Source organism: Eumetopias jubatus, unplaced genomic scaffold, assembly GCF_037043125.1.
Source record: "Eumetopias jubatus isolate StellerSeaLion01/CBP00866 unplaced genomic scaffold, mEumJub1_p1.0 scaffold_4, whole genome shotgun sequence".
In the NCBI taxonomy this organism is placed as follows: domain Eukaryota; kingdom Metazoa; phylum Chordata; class Mammalia; order Carnivora; family Otariidae; genus Eumetopias; species Eumetopias jubatus.
The window spans coordinates 121,121,699-121,134,791 of record NW_028274810.1 but is presented as its reverse complement, the minus strand read 5'-3'; the positions used below and the strand labels follow the sequence as shown (position 1 = coordinate 121,134,791).

The following is a 13,093-nucleotide window of genomic DNA, read 5'->3' as shown; positions in this document are numbered from 1 at the left end:
TGATCCCGGGGACCTTCCCGATGAAACAGACGCTTCTTACAGATGACAGCCTCCAAGTTGATGATGGCAGATGCCATGTCCCTTCTGAGTTGTCATCTCCTTGGGTTAACTGCCCACCCAGCAGGTTGGCATTGGTTATGCCACTCCATCTCCCTGAGTCTGTTTCCCCAGTTCTTGAGCACTGTTTGAGGACGAAGTTAAAGGAATAACGTACAGCACATGCTGAGTGCACATAGGCATCCCCAGCCTCACGATGTGACTGCATGTGGAGGTCAGGAACGTGACCAGCCCCCCATATAAACAGGAGAGCAGGAAAGTCTAAGGTGGCATTTTTTTGTGTGCTTATTTTTTTTTTTTAAAGATCTATTTATTTATTAGAGAGAGTGTGTGTGGTGGGGACAAGGCAGAGGGAGAGAGAGTCCCAAGTAGACTCCATGCTCAGCACAGAGCCTGACGCGGGGCTCAATCCCACGACCCTGAGATCACGACCTGAGCCGAAACCAACAGTTGGATGCCTAACTGACTGCGCCACCCAGGCGCTGCTTGTGCTTATATTTTTAAAGCCACCTGCCATGACACTTCGGGTAGCACCTGGGCTGCCGTAGAGCTTGTACTCTCCAGCGTGGCACCTTTTCAGCACTGAGAAGTGGAACATTCCCTGACCTCCTCTTCGACGCTTTTTATCTCAAGAAATAGCGAGGTGACCTCTTCCACCCCATGGAAGGGATTCGGGTAGTGAAGCCATTTCCTTTTCTTGCCCCGCAGAGTTATTTAATTAGCAACACTGTGTCAGTGTGTCTGGGTTTCAGGAGGGGGCCTTTGGAGACTGAGTACTGATCCCTCCTTTTGTGAAATTGGGAGGGGAGGGTTGTGGCCCCCCCAACCCCCCCCCCCCCAGCAGTTGCTGCTCAGAGGGACTGTGGCACAGGCAGGGAAAGAGACATGACACTGAGAGGCCAGGTGAGACACCTTACCTGTCTTCCTGGCAGACGTGTCTGGCTTCTGCTCAGGGCCTTCAGACCCTCTGGGCCTCATCCGTTTAAGGAATGGGTGGGTCCATCCAGGCCCAGCAGTGTGAGTCCTGTGGGCGTCTCTAGGCAGGTCAGAAAGTGGAAGGAAAGCCTTCACCTGTAAGCCCCCCATCCCATTTTCAGGCCCCCTCCCCCGCCCCCACACTGCTTGGCACACCAGCAGGTGAGGGATTCTGCATCCCCTGCCATCCGCTGTGAGAAGCAGCAGGCCGGTTGGTGGACATGAAGCAGCATGTAAAGATGACGCTTAATCCAAACCCCTTGGTCCCATACATCTTCCCTGAACTCTGTTTAGCTCTGAACCCACCTCATTTCTTGCCCTCCCCGGACTAACAGTTCATGCCTCAGCCACACAGAAGTTGAGGGGTCCTCTGTATCTGTGTTCCTACAGACAGATTGTCCAGGGGGGCAGAAGTCATCATAACATGAAAATACGCACTAATAAACTCATTGCTAGCATCCAGCCCACCCACATCTGACGATAATCAGTCATTTGCTGATGGCCAGACTTTGTAAACATCTGTCAGTCCAGGGCAAGAATAGCAGAAACTCTTCACTGACCTCTGTTTGGCTCCCTCTCCGGGGAGGGATGCTACCCATTCTTTGTGCAGCAAACTGCGTGAGGCCTTGAGCTCCTTGAAGGCCCCGGGGCTGCTGGGCTACCCGTGAGCCTAGTTTTCCAGATGAAGACATTTGTTCTGCTCGTGACTAGCTGTGTGACCTTGGGCAGGTTAGGTAACCTCTCTGCGTCTGTAGGCTTCATCTGTAAAACTGGCTGAAGAGGAGTACCTACCTTCTAGGGTGTTTATGAGCATTAAATGAGTTAATACATGTAAATGCTCAGAGCAGTGTTTTCTGGCATGTGACAAACACCCGTCAAACGTTCGCTGTTGGTGTTGGTGTGCCAGAAGCCTTTTCCCACTCTTGGATTCCTGGGCTGGCCAAAAGTTACTTGTGTTGGTAATTAAATGTTACATAACCTGATGAAAGTTGAGTATAAAGAGAGTTGTTGCATGAAAACTAAGTTTAGTACTTTGGAAAGAACGGATAACATCGATTTGCTAAAAAGTTGTCACTGAATCACTTCGGGGCAAAACAGCTGTAAAAAGAGGGGGAAAAAGGACACGGTAAAACCATAAGGAGTCTGTTTTCCACGTGCTTTGCAGACGACTAACTTTTGTACTGCTTTAAAGCAGTAGAAATCGGAAATCGTAGACTTTGCGCGGTGAGGGTGTATTTGGCGAGAAGGACAGTTTGCATCCCCGGTGAGTGGCCCAAAGAAAGACCCAACCCTGCCTTTCGATTGGTGAGTACACATGCAGCTGTGGTAAGCATGTATCTGTCCTGTTCACGGTTGCCCCCTTTTCCAGTGCCGTGACCGTGGGGGAGTTGGGTACCAGGGCTTTTGCTCTCTAAGGCAGATCAGTGGCCAGAAATTGCGCATTTTGCCCAGACCGCAGGGTCTCCTGATGCAGGCACAGGTACTGTGGGCAGGCCCCTTGAATCACGCACACTGGTCTAGCACCTTCTGTGTGCCAGGCACTGGTGTTAGTGCCTGATACCCTAGGGGTGATACTGCTCGCAGCCAGCAAAGTGGACACAGACCCCTGCCCTCCTGGGGCCCCACTGGCAGGGGAAGCCACTACAAAGGGAGCTAGAGGGTAAAGAGAGGGTACTTACTACAGCCTAGGGAGAGAGAAGCGGGCAGGGGTTCTGAGGACTGCTGCCGGGGAGCCTTGGGGGCTCTGGCAGGATCAGTCCAGTTAATGCGGAGGAGAGAGAGAAAAGATGACTTATGCAGACCAAAAGAAAGTGATTTAGAAATAAAAGAATGATAATAGTAAAAAAAAAAAACACAACGAAGAGGCCTTGGGAAGATTGAGGAAGTCCGGAAAGGTCTTTTGTAAAACAGTCCTTTTAATGAGCGAAGGGAGTTTCTATTTTGTGCCAGAGTGTGTGGTGAGAAAAGCCTTGGCGTTGGATTCATTCTCTGCGTGACCAACACTTAGAGCGAAGTTTAAAATGATAACTTCTAATTGAAGTATAAGACAGACCTCATTCGTATTTATAATGATTTGTAATTAATGCCTTACAAGATTTGTAATATATAAATGCTAAATCGTTAAGTTCTGAATGTAAAATGTTTGATATTGATAATTTTCTGTTTCTCGTAAAGTCCCCCCCAAAGGGGGCTGGGACAAGTGACCTGAATGGCCCAAGGTCACAGCCAGATGGGTGGGGCTGAGTATCCAAAGCAGGTGCTTGCCTCTTGTCTTTTCACGACATGCGCCTGCCCCACTTACTGTAAATATCTGGCCCCGATTTTAAGTGGCTTTGCGTCAAGCACCCTTCTCTGGGTGCTGTTATCCACGCGGTTCCTTGTGCTCAGGTCTTGCCCCCGTTCTTCCCTCTTCCCTGCCTGGCCTGCACACCTCCCTGCGCCCCCTGATCCTCTCTGCACCTGTGCTCACCTGAGTCTTTTCTGTGTCTGGCTCCCAGAGCAAGGTAGAGTCCCTGAAGAAAGGGACATTGCCTGTTGATCTGGGTCCCCCTGGCTCAGAGCCTCCTGCCCAGCAGGCTGGGGCAAGACCTCCCCTCTGCCCTTGCCTTGGGCCCTGGGGACATGGGGTGGGTGAGAGTTCTGGGGGCATATGGGGAAGGCAGATTCTGGTGGAGCTGTCCCCCAGAGCAGCAGGTACTGCAGCCCCTGTGCATCAGCCACTCTCAGACGTGCCCAGGCCCCAGAAGGAGTCCCGGGAGTGACGGGAAGTGTGAGCGTTCACCTCCCCGACCTGCAGTTCACCAGGAACAGTGATGGCCCCTAATGGGTGCCAGAAGCAGTATTTCCTAGTTTGCAAAGACCGTTTCCCCACCCTGCCTCCTTCATTCCCATTTGCTGATTAGGCCACTGTGGAGGGCAGGGACAAGCAACCAGAATAGCCCAAAGTCACAGGCGAGTGAGGATGGAGCCAGGAAGGGGAAGCAGGTGGTGGTGGTCATCTTCATATCACTATAAGAATGGCTACATGTGCTCGATGCCCCTAAGTTCCATCTTATTTCATGCTCAGAAGCGACTCTGTAAGTCAGCTGGGCCTTCCAGGCTGCTTTTACAGCTGGGGAGACTGAGGCAGAGAAGGTTGAAGCTGGGCTGTGAGATCTGGGAGTTGGGTCCTGGTGTTCACTCTCGATGTCATGTTTATTTCATGCTCAGAAGTGACTCTTGTAAATCAGCCAGGCCTTCCAGGAGGCTTTTACAGCTGGGGAGACTGAGGCAGAGAAGGTTGAAGCTGGGCTGTGAGGTCTGGGGGTTGGGTGCCAGTGTTTGCCCTCGGTGTCATGTTCAGACTGGCGCCTGGCACTGACCTGCTGGGAGGACAGTTTTGGGGTGGGGGGGTCCTCAGAAGGCGATCCTGGTCAACGCGTGCACTGCTTGCTGCCCCGGTTTGGAGGCCCCCCGTTGTGTGTGCTGCTTCTCTGCAGGGAGACACCCCCCCCCCCCCCCCCCACTGCACCCTGCTTGCTCAGGAACTGCTCAGAGCAACTTATTAGGAACCATGAGACCTGCAGCTTTTGGCCAAAAGGGCTATTTCCTCTGGTTTGGTGGGCGGGAGGGAGGAGGAAGAGGGTGGCAGTGGAGGGCTCCCCGAGAAGGAGGAAGGCAGCTCGGCGGGAAACAACAGGCAGGGAAGGTGAGGCCAGAGTCCTGGGGGCTGTGAGGCGCCCCGGCGCGCGGGCTTCCCCTGGGTTGTATAATCAGCTGTCACTTCAGCATTTCCCTGCGTCAGGCTTCGCAAGTACAGATGGAACATTAAACAGTGACTTCTTTATAAATATTTAACTCCCACTGTTTAGGAACTGCTCGGGGCGGGAGACAAAAATAAGAGCTCCAGGCTGTCCGCTGCATGGCCCTTCTGTTGTGGCGTTGGATTGTGAGGGTCAGGGTTTTGGGGGAGGCGGAGGTGGGGAGCAGCTATTCTGAAAGACTTTTGGCTCTCAGCTGGTAGGGTCTTCCCTCTGTCAGGGTGTGTTCTGGGACACATGTCTTTGTGTTTGTGGAGTTGTTCAGACCTGGCACAGACTGTTCTGGAAGCCACAGCTAACATGTCTGCACAGTGGCTGGGATCAGCATTGGTGGTGTTACTGGCCTGGTGCCATATGACAGCCTTATTGAGATATAATTCACATACCCTACAAGTCACCCACTTAAAGTGTAAGTTCAGTGGGTTTAATATGTCGGTGAGTTGTGCGAACATCCCACAGTCTATTTTAGAACATTTTTATTACCCCAAAAAGAAGGCCTGTCTCTGTGACCAGTCGCCCCGTTTCTCTCCACTCACTCCCCCAGCCCGAGGCAACCACTGGTCTACTTCCCGTCTCTATGGATTTGCCTGTTTGTTTTGTGTACGTGCCTCTTTTTATATACGTGGTCTTTTGTACTAGCGTATTTCACTTGGCGTAATTATTTCCCAGTTTCGTCCGTGAAACTTCTTGAATGTATCAATGCCTAGTTCTTTTTTATGGCCGAATAATATGTCACTGTGTGAATATACCACATTTTGTATATCCATTCATTTGTTGATGGACATGCGGAGGCGGCAAACTCATTCGGAAATGAATCTCCACTCTTCTGGGAAAGGTCTAGGAGGTTAACATTAAGCATGTGGTGGAGGTTGAAATGTGCTCAGCTGGTAAGCCATTCAGCTTTTATTTAGCACTGAATGTATGCCAGAAACTGTAGGAGGCTTCTCTGGTAATTCTGACTGACAGTATCTGATGGCATATAATCTCTTGAAAAGATCTACACGTGCCTCCTTGGCTGTCCTGTTGGGGTTTTTCTGGATAGGAGAATGGGAGACTGAGTTTGTGTCTTTGGCCTGTTTCATGCGACATCACATGGTGTCTGTCTTTGGGAGAGAGAAGCAGGGAAGAGACGCACTTTCAGATGATGTGCCCTTCCTGCTCTCCCATGTCCCTCCAGACACCTGTGCAGGGCTTCTTGGCGTCCCCCGTCCTTTGTTGTTCCAGCTGCTTCAGCACTCATCTGAGTGGCTGACTCAGCACAGGCCCGGTGTCTGGCTTAGGCAGGAAACATTCAAAAATGGGCATTCTTATCATTGCTGGTCATCTCCTGGTTAGCCAGTGATGACTAATTTAGTGGATGCTGTTGGTGTTCTGTCCCGGGTCCCATTCAGGGGACGGCACACTCACCTCCCAGCTGCTGAAGTTCCTTCCCGGTGCTCCGTTCTCCGGAGCTTTTGTTACCTCATCCAAGACGTTGCTCACCCCTAGTCCCCCTCCCCAGAGGTACAGCAGGCCAGCCTCCTGTGCTTCCAAGTGGGGTGAACCTTGTGGTGCCATCCATGCTCCAGAACTCCCGTGGGCTCAGGCTGAGGCTGGTGTCCAGCTGAGACCATGTCCTTGCTGAACCCGCCCCTGCTCCCAGCTGGCTGTGCCCCCCACTCCCTTTTCTCCTGTGCATACTCTCCAATAAATAGGCAAACAAGAATTCCCATCTCAGGGGCGCCTGTGTGGCTCAGTCGGTGAAGCGTCTGCCTTCGGCTCAGGTCATGATCCCAGGGTCCTGGGATCGAGCCCCGCGTCGGGCTCCCTGCTCAGCGGGGAGCCTGCTTCTCCCTCTGCCTTCTGCTTCCCCTGCTTGTGCTCGCTCTCTCACTGTGTCTCTCTCTGTCAAATAAATAAATAAAATCTTAAAAAAAAAAAAAAGAATGCTCGTCTCAGGACCTGTTTCCAGGGAGTGTACCCTAAGACCCTATCTGGTAACAACCTCCCTTCCTGGGTCCCCTCTGATGACCGTTGAGTCTTGGAGATTCTCTGCCTGAGCTTCCTTCCTGGCTTGGCCCACTGAGCGTTTTGTTTTGTTGGATTTGGTTTCAAAGTCTTTTCAAGCTAATCACACTAGGAAAGGTCTGCACTGAATCACAGCCCTGGCGCTGTCCCTCCTGCCTCCCCTCTCTCCCTCCCTACTTCCTCTCCCCCCACCCCCCAATCCCATTCCCTTTCAGCATCCTTTCCTGTGTCAGCAGTGACCTCAGCAGAAAAAGGCCTTGGGACGGCACATGGGAGGCGCTCTAGCCTTGGTTCCACACAGCCCTGGGTCAAGGGCAAGCCCGGCCACCCAGCAACCAGGTGATCAGTAGTGTTCCTTCTCCAGGCCCTGCACTCGCTCATCCGAAAACTGGGCCACTAATCTCCCTTCCTGCCACTGCGGGGAGGATTCAGATCACACGGGCGGTTGGCCCGGGACAGTGACGGGCATCGAGTTGGCGCTTGGTTCACAGGGGCTGCAAAAACGTCCCAGAGGACTCCTGGGCTCCCACCCCCTTGGGTCTTCAGCCTTGTCAGCCGAGCTGTCACCCGTCCAGGCCCTTTTCGGGTCACATCGCTTTTGCTCACATTGTGCCTTCTTCCTGGGTTGCTCTTCCTTTTCTCTCTGAGCCCATGAAGGGCAACCCCACAGATGGCACCGGCTCCGAAGCACCGTCGGGGACCTGGCAGGCGGGGTCGGTAGTTCCTAGCACGGCACTCCTTGCCAGATAGTGTGGGACCCGCGGGGGCTTCTCTTCCTCACGACATTGCTGCCTTGGTGAATGTGGTGGGCGTGTGGCGGGTGTGTGTGTCCTGGAGTCAGACGGGTGGGCACTGGGAATCTGGCCCCATCCCCCTCTCTGCGGGGCGGCTTGGGCTGGGAAGCTGAGCCAGCCGCTCCCCCGTAGGACGCGGGGCACATTTTAGGACACTGTCAGCGATGGTTTCCTGATAACCTGGCAGCTCCGATCGGCCAGTGGCTGGAAGGGTAAGCAACTGCCAGACAAGCACCGGGGATTCAGTAAATGCAGAGCTGTGTGCGTGAACATCGAGCTAAGGGCTAAATACTTTTAAAAGGCTTTCTATGTGGTCGGTGGTGCACTAGGCTGTCGCCCCTCTGGTCACCTTATAAGGGGATCCAGGGGCCATCTGCCCACAGAGCTGAGTTAAAAAGGGGAACCTAAGGACCATCACATGCCAGAAAATCGGGACTAGGCTCGAGTGGCTTTTGCTTCCTCGGATCAGCCCTGAACGAGTTGACTCTGTTAAGTGCGGCGCCCACCCCTGTCCCTCAGAAGGGTGCAGTGGGCAGCAGGGAGGCGACCGATCACTGCATCTTCCCTGTCTCTCTGGCCCTGCCTCTGGCTCTGGCACCCCGTCCCCTCCCTTTGAAGGGACAGAGCGCCTCTCACAGCCTGGCCTGCTGTGGTGGCTGTGGACAGGGGCCGAGAATAAGCCTGTGCCCGAGGCAGCTCTGCCCTCCCAATGCAGCAGGGCCAGGTTGACCTTTAAATAGACGGGCTCCGGGCCACTCAGTTCCTGGAAGTTTGAAGAAAGTCGGCCTTTCAAGTGATGTGACTTCCAACCTCAGGAAAGATCCCTGTGTTTGCGAAAGCCATAATTGACTGCCGCTTTTCACTTCATTATATGTGGCCGTGCAGCCAGGAGGAGCCAGCATGCCAGGGTTAGGAGGGGAAAATCCTCAAGTATTTTAATAGACCCCTTCGTAGAAGCAAGATAAACATATGTATTGTACTTTGCAACAGGGGCTGGGCGAGGGAGAGACCTGGCACCGCATGAAAGGTCTTTTTAAATTGAACTCTGAGGTTTGTCTTTTTTTCCCTTTTTTTTCTCTTTTCTTTTTCTTTCTTTCTTTTTTTTATTTGTAAGCAAAGTTGGCTTGAGAGAATGATGCCAGGATCTCTTTGGCTGCATAGAGACTGAGTCCCTCCCCGGACTGTAGACTGCTCCCTCGTCTGAGTCAGAAACTACCCTCCACTGGCTTCCAGCACCTGATGAAAAAGGCCTGGGTGGAGGCTGTCATCACAGTTGACTTAGATGATTTATTTTTTTTGTCCAGGCTCTGGCTTTGCAATTATGCAAAAAAAGAAAAAAGAAAAAAGAAAAGAAAAGGAAAAGTTAATGAAGTTGCATACTGTGAATCCAGCCATGAGAAAATATCACAGAAATGCAAACTGTGGGACATGCTTCGACATAATTGCCTTATAACCTTGAGAAGCATCAAGGTCATGAGCATGAAGGAAAGACAGAGGACTGGTTCCAGATTGAAGGAGAGAGTGACGAGACGTGACGATTCGTGCAGCGCTCGATTGTGGACCCTCCGCTGATTTGCACAGGCAGAGGATGGGATGTTTGTGCATGTCAGTGTCTGCTTCCTGGTCGTGCTGGTGGGCTGTGGTTCTGAGGAGAAAGTCCTGGCTTTGGGAAGCACCCACCCGAGTATTCTGGGGCGCTGGAGCCTTGGCTGGCTACTTGCTCCCACGTGGTGTCAGGAAAAAGAATTTGCACTGTGCTCCCAACTTTTGTCTAAATTTGTGATTATTTTAAAAAATAATAGGGGTTCCTGGCTCAGTCTCGGTAGAGCATGTGGCTCTTAATTGCAGGGTTGTGAGTTCGAGCCCTACATTGGCTGGAGAGCATACTTTATAAAAAATTAAAAAAATTTCAACTCACCAACGGAAGGGGAGAGATCCCTTTTGTGGAGAGTAAAACAGATCTGGGGTTTAAATTCTGACCCAAGGTTTGACATTAGCCAGAGAACTTCACCTCTCTGTGCCTGTTTTCCTGGCTTTCCAAACAAAGGCTGTGCATCTGTGTGTGCTGAGTCCCCGCGTGTACGTGTGTGTGATGACTTCTGCTCGGCGGGTTCGGAGTAGGAGGGGACACCGTGAATGCAGGGGCTCGAGCAGGCCCCCTGCAGGCCCCAGTTTGTCTTCCCGCCCCTGTACCTGCGCTCCGTAGTACCTACGTGCAGAGCAGCGAATGGGTTTGCAGACTGTGGAGAACTGACTCCTTGGTGGCACTGTCTCTCTGCCTTGCCGATGGCACCGTGACCCAAGACTGTGTTCCTTGAATTGACGTGAATTTGAAGATTTTTGTTAAAGTCTGCTAGCAGCTTCCTACGACTGCAGCAAGAACTTAGTGTTCCTCATTTCCACGCCTCTCTTCTCCGCTGGCTGCCTCCGGGGAGGTCTTTGTCCATTTTCACTTCACAGCGGCAGGGATCGGGGGGTGCGGGGGCGGTGGGGGCCGGCAGCCTGGCTTAACCAGCGAGCTGCCCGGCCACCCAGCGGGTGCACACCGCCGAAGGGGGGCCCCAGAGACGCTGAGTCAGATTCGCTGTCAGTCCCGAGCCAAGCAGGCCTGCGAGCCAGACCTCTCTCCACCACCCTAATAAAGCCAGTGTTTACACAGGGTAGAGGTGCTCATCAGATGTTTTTGCCAATCCCCAAATACGGCCATGGCCAGAGTGTGAGGGGGTGCTTGTTATGTAAGGCCTGTGGCCAGTCCCCAGACAATGCCACTTCCCCGCTTGGCTCTGCGTAACTGCCTAACAACGGGTTACTCATTTCCTCTGGAAAACTTGGCAGGTCGCTCTGCCCCATTTCCTCCTCCTGCCACATCCCTGGGCTTCCTCTACTGAACGTTCTCCAGCTTCCCAGGAACACCACCACCCAGGGTCTGGCCTTTGGCTGTGGATGGGGAGGGATGTTTGGAGCAGGGCCTGCGTCCCGGCTGGCAATGGTGTGCGCCTGCAACAAGAAGGGGTCCCAGCCACAGGTGTGGATGAGGTGCAGATGGGCAGCTCAGGCCATCAGGTCTTGCTTCTGCTCCTCCCTCAATCCTGGCAGGTGTGCACCGAGTTGCCTCTCCTCTGTAGGTTTTAGCTCCTTCCTTTCTGCTCCTCTCCTGGCAGAGGGATGGACGAAGGGATGAAGGGATGATAAAAGGGAAATCTGAGATGGATTTCCCTAAGTGAGCATGAACAGTGTACAGCATGCAGAAGTTCGGAATGCATGAGTTTTCTTTCTGTCCCGTCTGCAAGACTTGGAACATGAACACTTGGAGACCAGCCCTGTTTACTCCCTGCAAGCACCAGCTTTATTATACTCCCCCCAGAAATGACTGAGTCCCAGCCTTCTATGGGCACATCATGGGACTCCAGTTAACTCTGTGCAGGCTAGCTGTTTTGGGGGCAGGTTACCTGATGAGTCCCAAGCTACAGCCTTGCTATATAGCTGCACTCAAGGCCGCTTCTCCACTGTCTATTAAAAAACAACCACATACACACATTTCTGTCCTGGTAAGTGCATGAATACAAGCGCGCATACACACACACCACACAAACACACGCACGTCCAAACACATGTCTGTATGCCCCTAGTGCGTGGCGGGCATCGTGCTAAGTGATCGGCATATTTAACTTTTCTTTTTCTGTTCACCAGCTGTAAAAGTTTAGGAATTAGGGATATATTTATAAGAACACAAACCCTAGTTAGTAGTTCTTTTCATGGGTTTTCTTATCCTTCCAACAACCCTGGAGGTTGATGGTTTTACTCCTGTTTTATAGATGGGAATGGATCTGTTGTGCAACTCAGTGTCACTGATATTCATGAAGTGCCCTTGTGTGCTGGGTTTAGAAAGGAGACTCAGCCCTGCTCCCCGCTTTCCCATGGAGAGAGACACTGACCCCGTGAGCATGGTTCCCTTGGAGGAGCACTCTGGAGGGGCAGAGACCTTCTGTGCATGTGGGTGGGTTGGAGGCAGGGAGGCAGGTGAGGGCTGGTGGGGCAGAGAGAGGTCTTCCTGTGTTTGGCTGGGACAGATGCTAAAGACATTTGATCCATGTGTGGCCTCCCCGAGACTGAAGGGGTTCTGTTTTGATTTCCTTCCTGCATCCTCTGGGCCTGACCATGCTGAAGAGCCTGGGCGTTGGGAGATTGACAGAGCTGGGTGCAAATCCTGCCACCATTGCTTTCTAGATGAGTGACCTTAGCCACGTTTGCTTAGTTTCTCAAGTCCTGCGTTCTTCATCCATGAAATGTGAATGGTCATCACCTGTGTCTCATAAGGCGAGAGGGTCAGGTGAGATGGGCATGTGATGCCCAGAGCAAGCTGTCAGTTAGCCGTGGGTGTTAATGGAGCTGTGTGTTGCCTGTAAGTCGGCATTCGGAGTCACAGACTGGGCTCCAGCTGCAGGGTGCGGCATCCAGCCCCTTTCTCTGCATCCTGCATCGTGGCAGGTCTCCTCCGCCCCAGTGTTGGCTGTCTGCTGAGCGTAACTGAGCAGGTGGCTTTCATATTTGCAGACGGGCAGAGGCGCTTCAGTCTCTCATTGGGCATTTCACTGAGTGGCGATGACTGCGTGAAATTCTTCTGGGGGGCTGCTCATTCAATCATTTGACCAAAATTTCTCGGATACCGCCTTTGCCCCGGGGACCTGTCTCCACAAAGGGTGGTCAACAAGGCAGCCCCCTCTTCATCTCCCTCAAGCCACCAGCCTGGTGGTGGTGTGGGGTGGCGCCCACAGGGCTTTTCAGCTCCTTGAACCCTGCCCTCTGTGCTGCCTCCTCCCCAGGAAGGTCTGAGCTCTGGATGATTCCAGGCCATTCCGCACAGCTCCCCTTATGCCTGCAGTGGTTGTTTACAGGTTCCCTCAATAGCTTTTAACAGGACTAAGACTTTGTTCTTGGGAAGCAGAGCCACGCGGAGGTGTTGGGAAGGTGATGGAGCTTCATTCTTGATGTTTACTTGTCCGCGGTTTACCGGAGAACCGGGAACTGGGGCAGCATTGATGTTCTGGTCCTTGCTTCTCCGTTTTCTGCTTTGGTCGCCGCGGGGCCAGGTGAGCTGGGGTGAAGAATGACCTCGGGCAGTTCTGTTTCATTATCATGGCCTCCCCTGGGTGCCCCAGGCCCTCTTAGGTCTTCTCTTCTTTCTTAAAGCCCCCCTTCCCTCAGGAAGGGGGTAAACAGCACCACCTGTGTGCAAGCTGCTGTCCTCGATATTGCTCGATTGCTCGTTGTTTCTGAAGGTTACTTTGCTGCTTTTTTTTTTAGAGAAGTTCGTGCGTGTGTGCACATCTCCTCTAGGTGCCCCCGGGGCAGCGGCCGTTTCTAGTACCTACTGTGTGTGGGGCCCTGGGGCGGGGGTTCTCTCACCGGCACTGAGACAGTCCCTGGAAGGACAGGTGCTCTTACCATCCCCTGTTGCGG

At 52.8% G+C, this 13,093-nt stretch overlaps 1 long non-coding RNA gene across 21 annotated transcripts in view; it reads left to right on the top strand.

Annotated features, from left to right (window-relative positions):
• The window catches only part of LOC114211185 (uncharacterized), a 376,382-nt gene that overhangs the window by 88,571 nt on the left and 274,718 nt on the right, over nt 1-13,093 (top strand). The window lies entirely within an intron of this gene.